Raw genomic sequence first — 18,961 nt, forward strand, 5'->3', positions numbered from 1 at the left:
GCCGACACCAAACTGCCTCTTTTTGGCCTGATCCACCTCCAAACCCGTTGGAAAACAGGTATTGATCACTGTTAATGTGGTAAATCGGCCAGCAAACAGCTTTCAGCCAAAACAGTGGAGGAGGGGGGATTTGAAAAAACACTTGACCCCGGGGTCAAGGAAATTTCTCTTTTTGGAGCGGACACCAAACTGCCTCTTTTTGGCCTGATCCACCTCCAAACCCATTGGAAAACAGGTATTGATCACTTTTAATGTGGTAATTCGGCCAGCAAACAGCTTTCAGCCAAAGCAGTGTAGGAGGGGGGATTCGAAAAAACACTTGACCCCGGGGTCAAGGAAATTTCCACTTTTTGGAGCCGACACCAAACTGCCTCTTTTTGGCCTGATCCACCTCCAAACCCGTTGGAAAACAGGTGTTGATCACTTTTAATGTGGTAAATCGGCCAGCAAACAGCTGTCAGCCAAAGCAGTGGAGGAGGGGGGATTTGAAAAAACACTTGACCCCGGGGTCAAGGAAATTTCTGTTTTTAGAGCCGACACAAAACTGCCTCTTTTTGGCCTGATCCACCTCCAAACCCGTTAGAAAACAGGTATTGATCACTGTTAATGTGGTAAATCGGCCAGCAAACAACTTTCAGCCAAAACAGTGGAGGAGGGGGGATTTGAAAAAACACTTGACCCCGGGGTCAAGGAAATTTCTCTTTTTGGAGCCGACACAAAACTGCCTCTTTTTGGCCTGATCCACCTCCAAACCCATTGGAAAACAGGTACTGATCACTGTTAATGTGGTATATCGGCCAGCAAACAGCTTTCAGCCAAAACAGTGGAGGAGGGGGGATTTGAAAAAACACTTGACCCCGGGGTCAAGGAAATTTCTCTTTTTGGAGCCGACACCAAACTGCCTCTTTTTGGCCTGATCCACCTCCAAACCCATTGGAAAACAGGTATTGATCACTTGTGATGTGGTAAATCGGCCAGCAAACAACTTTCAGCCAAAACAGTGGAGGAGGGGGGATTTGAAAAAACACTTGACCCCGGGATCAAGGAAATTTCTGTTTTTAGAGCCGACACCAAACTGCCTCTTTTTGGCCTGATCCACCTCCAAACCCGTTGGAAAACAGGTATTGATCACTGTTAATGTGGTAAATCGGCCAGCAAACAGCTTTCAGCCAAAACAGTGGAGGAGGGGGGATTTGAAAAAACACTTGACCCCGGGGTCAAGGAAATTTCTCTTTTTGGAGCCGACACCAAACTGCCTCTTTTTGGCCTGATCCACCTCCAAACCCATTGGAAAACAGGTATTGATCACTTTTAATGTGGTAATGCGGCCAGCAAACAGCTTTCAGCCAAAGCAGTGTAGGAGGGGGGATTCGAAAAAACACTTGACCCCGGGGTCAAGGAAATTTCCACTTTTTGGCGCTGACACCAAACTGCCTCTTTTTGGCCTGATCCACCTCCAAACCCATTGGAAAACAGGTATTGATCACTTTTAATGTGGTAATTCGGCCAGCAAACAGCTTTCAGCCAAAGCAGTGTAGGAGGGGGGATTCGAAAAAACACTTGACCCCGGGGACAAGGAAATTTCCACTTTTTGGAGCCAACACCAAACTGCCTCTTTTTGGCCTGATCCACCTCCAAACCCATTGGAAAACAGGTATTGATCACTTGTGATGTGGTAAATCGGCCAGCAAACAACTTTCAGCCAAAACAGTGGAGGAGGGGGGATTTGAAAAAACACTTGACCCCGGGGTCAAGGAAATTTCCACTTTTTGGAGCCGACACCAAACTGCCTCTTTTTGGCCTGATCCACCTCCAAACCTGTTGGAAAACAGGTATTGATCACTTTTAATGTGGTAAATCGGCAAGCAAACAGCTTTCAGCCAAAGCAGTGTAGGAGGGGGGATTTGTAAAAACACTTGATCCCGGGTCAAGGAAATTTACGATTTTGGAGCCGACACAAAACTGCCTCTTTTTGGCCTGATCCACCTCCAAACCCGTTGGAAAACAGGTGTTGATCACTTTTAATGTGGTAAATCGGCCAGCAAACAGCTTTCAGCCAAAGCAGTGGAGGAGGGGGGATTTGTAAAAACACTTGATCCCGGGGTCAAGGAAATTTACGATTTTGGAGCCGACACCAAACTGCCTCTTTTTGGCCTGATCCACCTCCAAACCCGTTGGAAAACAGGTGTTGATCACTTTTAATGTGGTAAATCGGCCAGCAAACAACTGTCAGCCACAGCAGTGGAGGAGGGGGGATTTGAAAAAACACTTGATCCCGGGGTCAAGGAAATTTCCACTTTTTAGAGCCGACACAAAACTGCCTCTTTTTGGCCTGATCCACCTCCAAACCCGTTGGAAAATAGGTATTGATCACTGTTAATGTGGTAAATCGGCCAGCAAACAGCTTTCAGCCAAAACAGTGGAGGAGGGGGGATTTGAAAAAACACTTGACCCCGGGGTCAAGGAAATTTCTGTTTTTAGAGCCGACACCAAACTGCCTCTTTTTGGCCTGATCCACCTCCAAACCCTTTGGAAAACAGGTATTGATCACTGTTAATGTGGTAAATCGGCCAGCAAACAACTTTCAGCCAAAACAGTGGAGGAGGGGGGATTTGAAAAAACACTTGACCCCGGGGTCAAGGAAATTTCTCTTTTTGGAGCCGACACCAAACTGCCTCTTTTTGGCCTGATCCACCTCCAAACCCATTGGAAAACAGGTATTGATCACTTTTAATGTGGTAATTCGGCCAGCAAACAGCTTTCAGCCAAAGCAGTGTAGGAGGGGGGATTCGAAAAAACACTTGACCCCGGGGTCAAGGAAATTTCCACTTTTTGGCGCTGACACCAAACTGCCTCTTTTTGGCCTGATCCACCTCCAAACCTATTGGAAAACAGGTATTGATCACTTGTGATGTGGTAAATCAGCCAGCAAACAACTTTCCGCCAAAGCAGTGTAGGAGGGGGGATTCTAAAAAACACTTGACCCCGGGGTTAAGGAAATTTCTGTTTTTGGAGCTGACACCAAACTGCCTCTTTTTGGCCTGATCCACCTCCAAACCCGTTGGAAAATAGGTATTGATCACTGTTAATGTGGTAAATCGGCCAGCAAACAACTTTCAGCCAAAACAGTGGAGGAGGGGGGATTTGAAAAAACACTTGACCCCGGGGTCAAGGAAATTTCTGTTTTTAGAGCCGACACAAAACTGCCTCTTTTTGGCCTGATCCACCTCCAAACCCGTTGGAAAACAGGTATTGATTATTGTTAATGTGGTAAATCGGCCAGCAAACAGCTTTCAGCCAAAACAGTGGAGGAGGGGGGATTTGAAAAAACACTTGACCCCGGGGTCAAGGAAATTTCTCTTTTTGGAGCCGACACAAAACTGCCTCTTTTTGGCCTGATCCACCTCCAAACCCGTTGGAAAATAGGTATTGATCACTGTTAATGTGGTAAATCGGCCAGCAAACAGCTTTCAGCCAAAACAGTGGAGGAGGGGGGATTTGAAAAAACACTTGACCCCGGGGTCAAGGAAATTTCTGTTTTTAGAGCCGACACAAAACTGCCTCTTTTTGGCCTGATCCACCTCCAAACCCATTGGAAAACAGGTATTGATCACTGTTAATGTGGTAAATCGGCCAGCAAACAGCTTTCAGCCAAAGCAGTGGAGGAGGGGGGATTTGTAAAAACACTTGATCCCGGGGTCAAGGAAATTTACGATTTTGGAGCCGACACCAAACTGCCTCTTTTTGGCCTGATCCACCTCCAAACCCGTTGGAAAACAGGTGTTGATCACTTTTAATGTGGTAAATCGGCCAGCAAACAGCTGTCAGCCAAAGCAGTGGAGGAGGGGGGATTTGAAAAAACACTTGACCCCGGGGTCAAGGAAATTTCTCTTTTTGGAGCCGACACAAAACTGCCTCTTTTTGGCCTGATCCACCTCCAAACCCATTGGAAAAAAGGTACTGATCACTGTTAATGTGGTATATCGGCCAGCAAACAGCTTTCAGCCAAAACAGTGGAGGAGGGGGGATTTGAAAAAACACTTGACCCCGGGGTCAAGGAAATTTCTCTTTTTGGAGCCGACACCAAACTGCCTCTTTTTGGCCTGATCCACCTCCAAACCCATTGGAAAACAGGTATTGATCACTTGTGATGTGGTAAATCGGCCAGCAAACAATTTTCAGCCAAAACAGTGGAGGAGGGGGGATTTGAAAAAACACTTGACCCCGGGATCAAGGAAATTTCTGTTTTTAGAGCCGACACCAAACTGCCTCTTTTTGGCCTGATCCACCTCCAAACCCGTTGGAAAACAGGTATTGATCACTGTTAATGTGGTAAATCGGCCAGCAAACAGCTTTCAGCCAAAACAGTGGAGGAGGGGGGATTTGAAAAAACACTTGACCCCGGGGTCAAGGAAATTTCTCTTTTTGGAGCCGACACCAAACTGCCTCTTTTTGGCCTGATCCACCTCCAAACCCATTGGAAAACAGGTATTGATCACTTGTGATGTGGTAAATCGGCCAGCAAACAATTTTCAGCCAAAACAGTGGAGGAGGGGGGATTTGAAAAAACACTTGACCCCGGGATCAAGGAAATTTCTGTTTTTAGAGCCGACACCAAACTGCCTCTTTTTGGCCTGATCCACCTCCAAACCCGTTGGAAAACAGGTATTGATCACTGTTAATGTGGTAAATCGGCCAGCAAACAGCTTTCAGCCAAAACAGTGGAGGAGGGGGGATTTGAAAAAACACTTGACCCCGGGGTCAAGGAAATTTCTCTTTTTGGAGCCGACACCAAACTGCCTCTTTTTGGCCTGATCCACCTCCAAACCCATTGGAAAACAGGTATTGATCACTTTTAATGTGGTAATTCGGCCAGCAAACAGCTTTCAGCCAAAGCAGTGTAGGAGGGGGGATTCGAAAAAACACTTGACCCCGGGGTCAAGGAAATTTCCACTTTTTGGCGCTGACACCAAACTGCCTCTTTTTGGCCTGATCCACCTCCAAACCCATTGGAAAACAGGTATTGATCACTTGTGATGTGGTAAATCGGCCAGCAAACAACTTTCAGCCAAAGCAGTGTAGGAGGGGGGATTTGAAAAAACACTTGACCCCGGGGTTAAGGAAATTTCTGTTTTTAGAGCCGACACCAAACTGCCTCTTTTTGGCCTGATCCACCTCCAAACCCATTGGAAAACAGGTATTGATCACTGTTAATGTGGTAAATCGGCCAGCAAACAGCTTTCAGCCAAAACAGTGGAGGAGGGGGGATTCGAAAAAACACTTGACCCCGGGGTCAAGGAAATTTCCACTTTTTGGAGCCGACACAAAACGGCCTCTTTTTGGCCTGATCCACCTCCAAACCCATTGGAAAACAGGTATTGATCACTTGTGATGTGGTAAATCGGCCAGCAAACAGCTTTCAGCCAAAACAGTGGAGGAGGGGGGAGTTGAAAAAACACTTGACCCCGGGGTCAAGGAAATTTCCACTTTTTGGAGCCGACACCAAACTGCCTCTTTTTGGCCTGATCCACCTCCAAACCCGTTGGAAAACAGGTATTGATCACTTTTAATGTGGTAAATCGGCCAGCAAACAGCTTTCAGCCAAAGCAGTGGAGGAGGGGGGATTTGTAAAAACACTTGATCCCGGGGTCAAGGAAATTTACGATTTTGGAGCCGACACCAAACTGCCTCTTTTTGGCCTGATCCACCTCCAAACCCGTTGGAAAACAGGTGTTGATCACTTTTAATGTGGTAAATCGGCCAGCAAACAGCTGTCAGCCAAAGCAGTGGAGGAGGGGGGATTTGAAAAAACACTTGACCCCGGGGTCAAGGAAATTTCTGTTTTTAGAGCCGACACAAAACTGCCTCTTTTTGGCCTGATCCACCTCCAAACCCATTAGAAAATAGGTATTGATCACTGTTAATGTGGTAAATCGGCCAGCAAACAGCTTTCAGCCAAAATAGTGTAGGAGGGGGGATTTGAAAAAACACTTGACCCCGGGGTCAAGGAAATTTCTCTTTTTGGAGCCGACACAAAACTGCCTCTTTTTGGCCTGATCCACCTCCAAACCCATTGGAAAACAGGTATTGATCACTGTTAATGTGGTATATCGGCCAGCAAACAGCTTTCAGCCAAAACAGTGGAGGAGGGGGGATTTGAAAAAACACTTGACCCCGGGGTCAAGGAAATTTCTCTTTTTGGAGCCGACACCAAACTGCCTCTTTTTGGCCTGATCCACCTCCAAACCCATTGGAAAACAGGTATTGATCACTTGTGATGTGGTAAATCGGCCAGCAAACAACTTTCAGCCAAAACAGTGGAGGAGGGGGGATTTGAAAAAACACTTGACCCCGGGATCAAGGAAATTTCTGTTTTTAGAGCCGACACCAAACTGCCTCTTTTTGGCCTGATCCACCTCCAAACCCGTTGGAAAACAGGTATTGATCACTGTTAATGTGGTAAATCGGCCAGCAAACAGCTTTCAGCCAAAACAGTGGAGGAGGGGGGATTTGAAAAAACACTTGACCCCGGGGTCAAGGAAATTTCTCTTTTTGGAGCCGACACCAAACTGCCTCTTTTTGGCCTGATCCACCTCCAAACCCGTTGGAAAACAGGTATTGATCACTTTTAATGTGGTAAATCGGCCAGCAAACAGCTTTCAGCCAAAGCAGTGGAGGAGGGGGGATTTGTAAAAACACTTGATCCCGGGGTCAAGGAAATTTACGATTTTGGAGCCGACACCAAACTGCCTCTTTTTGGCCTGATCCACCTCCAAACCCGTTGGAAAACAGGTGTTGATCACTTTTAATGTGGTAAATCGGCCAGCAAACAGCTGTCAGCCAAAGCAGTGGAGGAGGGGGGATTTGAAAAAACACTTGACCCCGGGGTCAAGGAAATTTCTGTTTTTAGAGCCGACACAAAACTGCCTCTTTTTGGCCTGATCCACCTCCAAACCCATTAGAAAATAGGTATTGATCACTGTTAATGTGGTAAATCGGCCAGCAAACAGCTTTCAGCCAAAATAGTGTAGGAGGGGGGATTTGAAAAAACACTTGAACCCGGGGTCAAGGAAATTTCTCTTTTTGGAGCCGACACAAAACTGCCTCTTTTTGGCCTGATCCACCTCCAAACCCATTGGAAAACAGGTATTGATCACTGTTAATGTGGTATATCGGCCAGCAAACAGCTTTCAGCCAAAACAGTGGAGGAGGGGGGATTTGAAAAAACACTTGACCCCGGGGTCAAGGAAATTTCTCTTTTTGGAGCCGACACCAAACTGCCTCTTTTTGGCCTGATCCACCTCCAAACCCATTGGAAAACAGGTATTGATCACTTGTGATGTGGTAAATCGGCCAGCAAACAACTTTCAGCCAAAACAGTGGAGGAGGGGGGATTTGAAAAAACACTTGACCCCAGGGTCAAGGAAATTTCCACTTTTTGGAGCCGACACCAAACTGCCTCTTTTTGGCCTGATCCACCTCCAAACCCGTTGGAAAACAGGTATTGATCACTTTTAATGTGGTAAATCGGCCAGCAAACAGCTTTCAGCCAAAGCAGTGGAGGAGGGGGGATTTGTAAAAACACTTGATCCCGGGGTCAAGGAAATTTACGATTTTGGAGCCGACACCAAACTGCCTCTTTTTGGCCTGATCCACCTCCAAACCCGTTGGAAAACAGGTGTTGATCACTTTTAATGTGGTAAATCGGCCAGCAAACAGCTGTCAGCCAAAGCAGTGGAGGAGGGGGGATTTGAAAAAACACTTGACCCCGGGATCAAGGAAATTTCTGTTTTTAGAGCCGACACCAAACTGCCTCTTTTTGGCCTGATCCACCTCCAAACCCGTTGGAAAACAGGTATTGATCACTGTTAATGTGGTAAATCGGCCAGCAAACAGCTTTCAGCCAAAACAGTGGAGGAGGGGGGATTTGAAAAAACACTTGACCCCGGGGTCAAGGAAATTTCTGTTTTTAGAGCCGACACAAAACTGCCTCTTTTTGGCCTGATCCACCTCCAAACCCATTGGAAAACAGGTATTGATCACTGTTAATGTGGTAAATCGGCCAGCAAACAGCTTTCAGCCAAAACAGTGGAGGAGGGGGGATTTGAAAAAACACTTGACCCCGGGGTCAAGGAAATTTCTGTTTTTGGAACCGGCACCAAACTGCCTCTTTTTGGCCTGATCCACCTCCAAACCCGTTGGAAAACAGGTATTGATCACTTGTGATGTGGTAAATCAGCCAGCAAACAGCTTTCAGCCAAAACAGTGGAGGAGGGGGGATTTGTAAAAACACTTGACCCCGGGGTCAAGGAAATTTACGCTTTTGGAGCCGACACGAAACGGCCTCTTTTTTGCCTGATCCACCTCCAAACAAATTGGAAAACAGGTGTTGATCACTTTTAATGTGGTAAATCGGCCAGCAAACAGCTGTCAGCCAAAGCAGTGGAGGAGGGGGGATTTGAAAAAACACTTGACCCCGGGGTCAAGGAAATTTCTGTTTTTAGAGCCGACACCAAACTGCCTCTTTTTGGCCTGATCCACCTCCAAACCCGTTGGAAAACAGGTATTGATCACTGTTAATGTGGTAAATCGGCCAGCAAACAGCTTTCAGCCAAAACAGTGGAGGAGGGGGGATTTGAAAAAACACTTGACCCCGGGGTCAAGGAAATTTCTCTTTTTGGAGCCGACACCAAACTGCCTCTTTTTGGCCTGATCCACCTCCAAACCCATTGGAAAACAGGTATTGATCACTTGTGATGTGGTAAATCGGCCAGCAAACAACTTTCAGCCAAAACAGTGGAGGAGGGGGGATTTGAAAAAACACTTGACCCCGGGATCAAGGAAATTTCTGTTTTTAGAGCCGACACCAAACTGCCTCTTTTTGGCCTGATCCACCTCCAAACCCGTTGGAAAACAGGTATTGATCACTGTTAATGTGGTAAATCGGCCAGCAAACAGCTTTCAGCCAAAACAGTGGAGGAGGGGGGATTTGAAAAAACACTTGACCCCGGGGTCAAGGAAATTTCTCTTTTTGGAGCCGACACCAAACTGCCTCTTTTTGGCCTGATCCACCTCCAAACCCATTGGAAAACAGGTATTGATCACTTTTAATGTGGTAATGCGGCCAGCAAACAGCTTTCAGCCAAAGCAGTGTAGGAGGGGGGATTTGAAAAAACACTTGACCCCGGGGTCAAGGAAATTTCCGCTTTTTGGAGCCGACACCAAACTGCCTCTTTTTGGCCTGATCCACCTCCAAACCCATTGGAAAACAGGTATTGATCACTTGTGATGTTGTAAATCGGCCAGCAAACAACTTTCAGCCAAAACAGTGGAGGAGGGGGGATTTGAAAAAACACTTGACCCCGGGGTCAAGGAAATTTCCACTTTTTGGAGCCGACACCAAACTGCCTCTTTTTGGCCTGATCCACCTCCAAACCCGTTGGAAAACAGGTACTGATCACTGTTAATGTGGTAAATCGGCCAGCAAACAGCTTTCAGCCAAAACAGTGGAGGAGGGGGGATTTGAAAAAACACTTGACCCCGGGGTCAAGGAAATTTCTGTTTTTAGAGCCGACACAAAACTGCCTCTTTTTGGCCTGATCCACCTCCAAACCCGTTGGAAAACAGGTATTGATCACTGTTACTGTGGTAAATCGGCCAGCAAACAGCTTTCAGCCAAAACAGTGGAGGAGGGGGGATTTGAAAAAACACTTGACCCCGGGGTCAAGGAAATTTCTGTTTTTAGAGCCGACAAAAAACTGCCTCTTTTTGGCCTGATCCACCTCCAAACCCATTGGAAAACAGGTATTGATCACTGTTAATGTGGTAAATCGGCCAGCAAACAGCTTTCAGCCAAAACAGTGGAGGAGGGGGGATTTGAAAAAACACTTGACCCCGGGGTCAAGGAAATGTCCATTTTTGGAACCGGCACCAAACTGCCTCTTTTTGGCCTGATCCACCTCCAAACCCATTGGAATACAGGTATTGATCACTTGTGATGTGGTAAATCGGCCAGCAAACAGCTTTCAGCCAAAACAGTGGAGGAGGGGGGATTTGAAAAAACACTTGACCCCGGGGTCAAGGAAATGTCCGTTTTTGGAACCGGCACCAAACTGCCTCTTTTTGGCCTGATCCACCTCCAAACCCGTTGGAAAACAGGTATTGATCACTTGTGATGTGTTAAATCGGCCAGCAAACAGCTTTCAGCCAAAACAGTGGAGGAGGGGGATTTGTAAAAACACTTGACCCCGGGGTCAAGGAAATTTACGATTTTGGAGCCGACACGAAACGGCCTCTTTTTGGCCTGATCCACCTCCAAACCCATTGGAAAACAGGTGTTGATCACTTTTAATGTGGTAAATTGGCCAGCAAACAGCTGTCAGCCAAAGCAGTGGAGGAGGGGGGATTTGAAAAAACACTTGATCCCGGGGTCAAGGAATTTTCCACTTTTTGGAGCCGACACCAAACTGCCTCTTTTTGGCCTGATCCACCTCCAAACCCATTGGAAAACAGGTATTGATCACTTGTGATGTGGTAAATCGGCCAGCAAACAACTTTCAGCCAAAACAGTGGAGGAGGGGGGATTTGAAAAAACACTTGACCCCGGGGTCAAGGAAATTTCTGTTTTTAGAGCCGACACCAAACTGCCTCTTTTTGGCCTGATCCACCTCCAAACCCGTTGGAAAACAGGTACTGATCACTGTTAATGTGGTAAATCGGCCAACAAACAGCTTTCAGCCAAAACAGAGGAGGAGGGGGGATTTGTAAAAACACTTGACCCCGGGGTCAAGGAAATTTACGATTTTGGAGCCGACACGAAACGGCCTCTTTTTGGCCTGATCCACCTCCAAACCCATTGGAAAACAGGTGTTGATCACTTTTAATGTGGTAAATCGGCCAGCAAACAGCTGTCAGCCAAAGCAGTGGAGGAGGGGGGATTTGAAAAAACACTTGACCCCGGGGTCAAGGAAATTTCTGTTTTTAGAGCCGACACCAAACTGCCTCTTTTTGGCCTGATCCACCTCCAAACCCATTGGAATACAGGTATTGATCACTGTTAATGTGGTAAATCGGCCAGCAAACAGCTTTCAGCCAAAACAGTGGAGGAGGGGGGATTTGAAAAAACACTTGACCCCGGGGTCAAGGAAATGTCCGTTTTTGGAACCGGCACCAAACTGCCTCTTTTTGGCCTGATCCACCTCCAAACCCGTTGGAAGACAGGTATTGATCACTTGTGATGTGTTAAATCGGCCAGCAAACAGCTTTCAGCCAAAACAGTGGAGGAGGGGGATTTGTAAAAACACTTGACCCCGGGGTCAAGGAAATTTACGATTTTGGAGCCGACACGAAACGGCCTCTTTTTGGCCTGATCCACCTCCAAACCCATTGGAAAACAGGTGTTGATCACTTTTAATGTGGTAAATCGGCCAGCAAACAGCTGTCAGCCAAAGCAGTGCAGGAGGGGGGATTTGAAAAAACACTTGACCCCGGGGTCAAGGAATTTTCCACTTTTTGGAGCCGACACCAAACTGCCTCTTTTTGGCCTGATCCACCTCCAAACCCATTGGAAAACAGGTATTGATCACTTGTGATGTGGTAAATCGGCCAGCAAACAGCTTTCAGCCAAAACAGTGGAGGAGGGGGGATTTGTAAAAACACTTGACCCCGGGGTCAAGGAAATTTCTGTTTTTAGAGCCGACACCAAACTGCCTCTTTTTGGCCTGATCCACCTCCAAACCCATTGGAAAACAGGTGTTGATCACTTTTAATGTGGTAAATCGGCCAGCAAACAGCTGTCAGCCAAAGCAGTGTAGGAGGGGGGATTTGAAAAAACACTTGACCCCGGGGTCAAGGAAATTTCTGTTTTTAGAGCCGACACCAAACTGCCTCTTTTTGGCCTGATCCACCTCCAAACCCATTGGAATACAGGTATTGATCACTGTTAATGTGGTAAATCGGCCAGCAAACAGCTTTCAGCCAAAACAGTGGAGGAGGGGGGATTTGAAAAAACACTTGACCCCGGGGTCAAGGAAATGTCCGTTTTTGGAACCGGCACCAAACTGCCTCTTTTTGGCCTGATCCACCTCCAAACCCGTTGGAAGACAGGTATTGATCACTTGTGATGTGTTAAATCGGCCAGCAAACAGCTTTCAGCCAAAACAGTGGAGGAGGGGGATTTGTAAAAACACTTGACCCCGGGGTCAAGGAAATTTACGATTTTGGAGCCGACACGAAACGGCCTCTTTTTGGCCTGATCCACCTCCAAACCCGTTGGAAAACAGGTGTTGATCACTTTTAATGTGGTAAATCGGCCAGCAAACAGCTGTCAGCCAAAGCAGTGCAGGAGGGGGGATTTGAAAAAACACTTGACCCCGGGGTCAAGGAATTTTCCACTTTTTGGAGCCGACACCAAACTGCCTCTTTTTGGCCTGATCCACCTCCAAACCCATTGGAAAACAGGTATTGATCACTTGTGATGTGGTAAATCGGCCAGCAAACAGCTTTCAGCCAAAACAGTGGAGGAGGGGGGATTTGTAAAAACACTTGACCCCGGGGTCAAGGAAATTTACGATTTTGGAGCCGACACGAAACGGCCTCTTTTTGGCCTGATCCACCTCCAAACCCATTGGAAAACAGGTGTTGATCACTTTTAATGTGGTAAATCGGCCAGCAAACAGCTGTCAGCCAAAGCAGTGGAGGAGGGGGGATTTGAAAAAACACTTGACCCCGGGGTCAAGGAAATTTCTGTTTTTAGAGCCGACACCAAACTGCCTCTTTTTGGCCTGATCCACCTCCAAACCCGTTGGAAAACAGGTATTGATCACTGTTAATGTGGTAAATCGGCCAGCAAACAGCTTTCAGCCAAAACAGTGGAGGAGGGGGGATTTGAAAAAACACTTGACCCCGGGGTCAAGGAAATTTCCGCTTTTTGGAGCCGACACCAAACTGCCTCTTTTTGGCCTGATCCACCTCCAAACCCATTGGAAAACAGGTATTGATCACTTGTGATGTGGTAAATCGGCCAGCAAACAACTTTCAACCAAAACAGTGGAGGAGGGGGGATTTGAAAAAACACTTGACCCCGGGGTCAAGGAAATTTCTGTTTTTAGAGCCGACACCAAACTGCCTCTTTTTGGCCTGATCCACCTCCAAACCCATTGGAAAACAGGTATTGATCACTTGTGATGTTGTAAATCGGCCAGCAAACAACTTTCAGCCAAAACAGTGGAGGAGGGGGGATTTGAAAAAACACTTGACCCCGGGGTCAAGGAAATTTCCACTTTTTGGAGCCGACACCAAACTGCCTCTTTTTGGCCTGATCCACCTCCAAACCCGTTGGAAAACAGGTACTGATCACTGTTAATGTGGTAAATCGGCCAGCAAACAGCTTTCAGCCAAAACAGTGGAGGAGGGGGGATTTGAAAAAACACTTGACCCCGGGGTCAAGGAAATTTCTGTTTTTAGAGCCGACACAAAACTGCCTCTTTTTGGCCTGATCCACCTCCAAACCCGTTGGAAAACAGGTATTGATCACTGTTACTGTGGTAAATCGGCCAGCAAACAGCTTTCAGCCAAAACAGTGGAGGAGGGGGGATTTGAAAAAACACTTGACCCCGGGGTCAAGGAAATTTCTGTTTTTAGAGCCGACAAAAAACTGCCTCTTTTTGGCCTGATCCACCTCCAAACCCATTGGAAAACAGGTATTGATCACTGTTAATGTGGTAAATCGGCCAGCAAACAGCTTTCAGCCAAAACAGTGGAGGAGGGGGGATTTGAAAAAACACTTGACCCCGGGGTCAAGGAAATGTCCATTTTTGGAACCGGCACCAAACTGCCTCTTTTTGGCCTGATCCACCTCCAAACCCGTTGGAAGACAGGTATTGATCACTTGTGATGTGTTAAATCGGCCAGCAAACAGCTTTCAGCCAAAACAGTGGAGGAGGGGGATTTGTAAAAACACTTGACCCCGGGGTCAAGGAAATTTACGATTTTGGAGCCGACACGAAACGGCCTCTTTTTGGCCTGATCCACCTCCAAACCCATTGGAAAACAGGTGTTGATCACTTTTAATGTGGTAAATCAGCCAGCAAACAGCTGTCAGCCAAAGCAGTGCAGGAGGGGGGATTTCAAAAAACACTTGACCCCGGGGTCAAGGAATTTTCCACTTTTTGGAGCCGACACCAAACTGCCTCTTTTTGGCCTGATCCACCTCCAAACCCATTGGAAAACAGGTATTGATCACTTGTGATGTGGTAAATCGGCCAGCAAACAGCTTTCAGCCAAAACAGTGGAGGAGGGGGGATTTGTAAAAACACTTGACCCCGGGGTCAAGGAAATTTACGATTTTGGAGCCGACACGAAACGGCCTCTTTTTGGCCTGATCCACCTCCAAACCCATTGGAAAACAGGTGTTGATCACTTTTAATGTGGTAAATCGGCCAGCAAAAAGCTGTCAGCCAAAGCAGTGGAGGAGGGGGGATTTGAAAAAACACTTGACCCCGGGGTCAAGGAAATTTCTGTTTTTAGAGCCGACACCAAACTGCCTCTTTTTGGCCTGATCCACCTCCAAACCCATTGGAAAACAGGTGTTGATCACTTTTAATGTGGTAAATCGGCCAGCAAACAGCTGTCAGCCAAAGCAGTGGAGGAGGGGGGATTTGAAAAAACACTTGACCCCGGGGTCAAGGAAATTTCTGTTTTTAGAGCCGACACCAAACTGCCTCTTTTTGGCCTGATCCACCTCCAAACCCATTGGAATACAGGTATTGATCACTGTTAATGTGGTAAATCGGCCAGCAAACAGCTTTCAGCCAAAACAGTGGAGGAGGGGGGATTTGAAAAAACACTTGACCCCGGGGTCAAGGAAATGTCCGTTTTTGGAACCGGCACCAAACTGCCTCTTTTTGGCCTGATCCACCTCCAAACCCGTTGGAAGACAGGTATTGATCACTTGTGATGTGTTAAATCGGCCAGCAAACAGCTTTCAGCCAAAACAGTGGAGGAGGGGGATTTGTAAAAACACTTGACCCCGGGGTCAAGGAAATTTACGATTTTGGAGCCGACACGAAACGGCCTCTTTTTGGCCTGATCCACCTCCAAACCCATTGGAAAACAGGTGTTGATCACTTTTAATGTGGTAAATCGGCCAGCAAACAGCTGTCAGCCAAAGCAGTGCAGGAGGGGGGATTTGAAAAAACACTTGACCCCGGGGTCAAGGAATTTTCCACTTTTTGGAGCCGACACCAAACTGCCTCTTTTTGGCCTGATCCACCTCCAAACCCATTGGAAAACAGGTATTGATCACTTGTGATGTGGTAAATCGGCCAGCAAACAGCTTTCAGCCAAAACAGTGGAGGAGGGGGGATTTGTAAAAACACTTGACCCCGGGGTCAAGGAAATTTACGATTTTGGAGCCGACACGAAACGGCCTCTTTTTGGCCTGATCCACCTCCAAACCCATTGGAAAACAGGTGTTGATCACTTTTAATGTGGTAAATCGGCCAGCAAACAGCTGTCAGCCAAAGCAGTGGAGGAGGGGGGATTTGAAAAAACACTTGACCCCGGGGTCAAGGAAATTTCTGTTTTTAGAGCCGACACCAAACTGCCTCTTTTTGGCCTGATCCACCTCCAAACCCGTTGGAAAACAGGTATTGATCACTTGTGATGTGGTAAATCAGTCAGCAAACAGCTTTCAGCCAAAACAGTCGAGGAGGGGGGATTTGTAAAAACACTTGATCAAGGAAATTTACGCTTTTGGAGCCGACACGAAACGGCCTCTTTTTTGCCTGATCCACCTCCAAACCCATTGGAAAACAGGTGTTGATCACTTTTAATGTGGTAAATCGGCCAGCAAACAGCTGTCAGCCAAAGCAGTGGAGGAGGGGGGATTTGTAAAAACACTTGACCCCGGGGTCAAGGAAATTTCTGTTTTTAGAGCCGACACCAAACTGCCTCTTTTTGGCCTGATCCACCTCGTAACCCATTGGAATACAGGTATTGATCACTGTTAATGTGGTAAATCGGCCAGCAAACAGCTTTCAGCCAAAACAGTGGAGGAGGGGGGATTTGAAAAAACACTTGACCCCGGGGTCAAGGAAATGTCCGTTTTTGGAACCGGCACCAAACTGCCTCTTTTTGGCCTGATCCACCTCCAAACCCGTTGGAAAACAGGTATTGATCACTTGTGATGTGTTAAATCGGCCAGCAAACAGCTTTCAGCCAAAACAGTGGAGGAGGGGGATTTGTAAAAACACTTGACCCCGGGGTCAAGGAAATTTACGATTTTGGAGCCGACACCAAACTGCCTCTTTTTGGCCTGATCCACCTCCAAACCCGTTGGAAAACAGGTGTTGATCACTTTTAATGTGGTAAATCGGCCAGCAAACAGCTGTCAGCCAAAGCAGTGGAGGAGGGGGGATTTGAAAAAACACTTGACCCCGGGGTCAAGGAATTTTCCACTTTTTGGAGCCAACACCAAACTGCCTCTTTTTGGCCTGATCCACCTCCAAACCCATTGGAAAACAGGTATTGATCACTTGTGATGTGGTAAATCGGCCAGCAAACAGCTTTCAGCCAAAACAGTGGAGGAGGGGGGATTTGAAAAAACACTTGACCCCGGGGTCAAGGAAATTTCTGTTTTTAGAGCCGACACAAAACTGCCTCTTTTTGGCCTGATCCACCTCCAAACCAGTTAGAAAATAGGTATTGATCACTGTTAATGTGGTAAATCGGCCAGCAAACAGCTTTCAGCCAAAACAGTGTAGGAGGGGGGATTTGAAAAAACACTTGACCCCGGGGTCAAGGAAATTTCTCTTTTTGGAGCGGACACCAAACTGCCTCTTTTTGGCCTGATCCACCTCCAAACCCATTGGAAAACAGGTATTGATCACTTGTGATGTGGTAAATCGGCCAGCAAACAACTTTCAGCCAAAACAGTGGAGGAGGGGGGATTTGAAAAAACACTTGACACTTGGTCAAGGAAATTTCTGTTTTTAGAGCCGACACCAAACTGCCTCTTTTTGGCCTGATCCACCTCCAAACCCGTTGGAAAACAGGTACTGATCACTGTTAATGTGGTAAATCGGCCAGCAAACAGCTTTCAGCCAAAACAGTGGAGGAGGGGGGATTTGAAAAAACACTTGACCTTGGGGTCAAGGAAATTTCTGTTTTTGGAACCGGCACCAAACGGCCTCTTTTTGGCCTGATCCACCTCCAAACCCGTTGGAAAACAGGTATTGATCACTTGTGATGTGGTAAATCAGTCAGCAAACAGCTTTCAGCCAAAACAGTCGAGGAGGGGGGATTTGTAAAAACACTTGATCAAGGAAATTTACGCTTTTGGAGCCGACACGAAACGGCCTCTTTTTTGCCTGATCCACCTCCAAACCCATTGGAAAACAGGTGTTGATCACTTTTAATGTGGTAAATCGGCCAGCAAACAGCTGTCAGCCAAAGCAGTGGAGGAGGGGGGATTTGAAAAAACACTTGACCCCGGGGTCAAGGAAATTTCTGTTTTTAGAGCCGACACCAAACTGCCTCTTTTTGGCCTGATCCACCTCGAAACCCATTGGAATACAGGTATTGATCACTGTTAATGTGGTAAATCGGCCAGCAAACAGCTTTCAGCCAAAACAGTGGAGGAGGGGGGATTTGAAAAAACACTTGACCCCGGGGTCAAGGAAATGTCCGTTTTTGGAACCGGCACCAAACTGCCTCTTTTTGGCCTGATCCACCTCCAAACCCGTTGGAAAACAGGTATTGATCACTTGTGATGTGTTAAATCGGCCAGCAAACAGCTTTCAGCCAAAACAGTGGAGGAGGGGGATTTGTAAAAACACTTGAACCCGGGGTCAAGGAAATTTACGATTTTGGAGCCGACACCAAACGGCCTCTTTTTGGCCTGATCCACCTCCAAACCCATTGGAAAACAGGTGTTGATCACTTTTAATGTGGTAAATCGGCCAGCAAACAGCTGTCAGCCAAAGCAGTGGAGGAGGGGGGATTTGAAAAAACACTTGACCCCGGGGTCAAGGAAATTTCTCTTTTTGGAGCCGACACCAAACTGCCTCTTTTTGGCCTGATCCACCTCCAAACCCATTGGAAAACAGGTGTTGATCACTTTTAATGTGGTAAATCGGCCAGCAAACAGCTGTCAGCCAAAGCAGTGGAGGAGGGGGGATTTGAAAAAACACTTGACCCCGGGGTCAAGGAAATTTCTGTTTTTAGAGCCGACACCAAACTGCCTCTTTTTGGCCTGATCCACCTCCAAACCCATTGGAATACAGGTATTGATCACTTGTGATGTGGTAAATCGGCCAGCAAACAGCTTTCAGCCAAAACAGTGGAGGAGGGGGGATTTGAAAAAACACTTGACCCCGGGGTCAAGGAAATGTCCGTTTTTGGAACCGGCACCAAACTGCCTCTTTTTGGCCTGATCCACCTCCAAACCCGTTGGAAAACAGGTATTGATCACTTGTGATGTGTTAAATCGGCCAGCAAACAGCTTTCAGCCAAAACAGTGGAGGAGGGGGATTTGTAAAAACACTTGACCCCGGGGTCAAGGAAATTTACGATTTTGGAGCCGACACGAAACGGCCTCTTTTTGGCCTGATCCACCTCCAAACCCATTGGAAAACAGGTGTTGATCACTTTTAATGTGGTAAATTGGCCAGCAAACAGCTGTCAGCCAAAGCAGTGGAGGAGGGGGGATTTGAAAAAACACTTGATCCCGGGGTCAAGGAATTTTCCACTTTTTGGAGCCGACACCAAACTGCCTCTTTTTGGCCTGATCCACCTCCAAACCCATTGGAAAACAGGTATTGATCACTTGTGATGTGGTAAATCGGCCAGCAAACAACTTTCAGCCAAAACAGTGGAGGAGGGGGGATTTGAAAAAACACTTGACCCCGGGGTCAAGGAAATTTCTGTTTTTAGAGCCGACACCAAACTGCCTCTTTTTGGC

Source organism: Pempheris klunzingeri, chromosome 14, assembly GCF_042242105.1.
Source record: "Pempheris klunzingeri isolate RE-2024b chromosome 14, fPemKlu1.hap1, whole genome shotgun sequence".
Lineage (NCBI taxonomy): Eukaryota > Metazoa > Chordata > Actinopteri > Acropomatiformes > Pempheridae > Pempheris > Pempheris klunzingeri.